Source organism: Oryx dammah, unplaced genomic scaffold (assembly GCF_014754425.2).
Source record: "Oryx dammah isolate SB20612 unplaced genomic scaffold, SCBI_Odam_1.1 HiC_scaffold_14, whole genome shotgun sequence".
Classification (NCBI taxonomy): domain Eukaryota; kingdom Metazoa; phylum Chordata; class Mammalia; order Artiodactyla; family Bovidae; genus Oryx; species Oryx dammah.
This window is the reverse complement of record NW_024070198.1, coordinates 36,659,478-36,660,095: the sequence shown is the minus strand read 5'-3', so window position 1 is coordinate 36,660,095 and position 618 is coordinate 36,659,478.

Here is a 618-nt window from a genome sequence, read left to right as displayed (position 1 = left end):
AAAAAAAAAAAGTTTTCTCTCCTCTGCAAAAGGCGGGCAGGGCGCCCTAAGTCCAAGGACAATCCATGGAAGTGTTCGCTTCTTCACAAGTTGTGCAAACGATTTGTTAGTTCATGAGCCTAATTAGTGCGGGGATCACATAAACAGCTTCCTCCGAAGCCTGGTAAATGGCTTGATGATTGGTCGCTATTACTCGCCCTGAGGTGGAAGGGGGGAGACTCTTTAAAGTGCGTCAGAGGGAGGCGAGCGCCTGGGAACCCGGAGGCCTGGATCCGGGCCGAGAGTGGAACGGAGTCGCCGCCGTTGCTGCGGCCGTGCCTCCTGCGCCCGCCGGGCCGCCCGGCCTCTCCGCGCCGTCGCCCCGCGCCCCCAGCTCACTCGCTCCCGCGGCGCCGCAGCGGCTTCTTCTCCTCCTCTTTCGCCTCCTTTTCCTTCGCTTTTTCTCCTCCTCCTCCTCTTCCTCCTTCTCCTCCTCCAGTTCTCCCTCCTCCTCTTTCCCCACCTCCTCCCCCTCGGCCACCGCCTCCTCTCCACCACCATCACTCCCTCCGGGGCACCCCGGTCCCTGCAGAGTCCCCGGTCGGCGCCGCCTCCTCTGCGGCCCCCCTGGATTCCCCA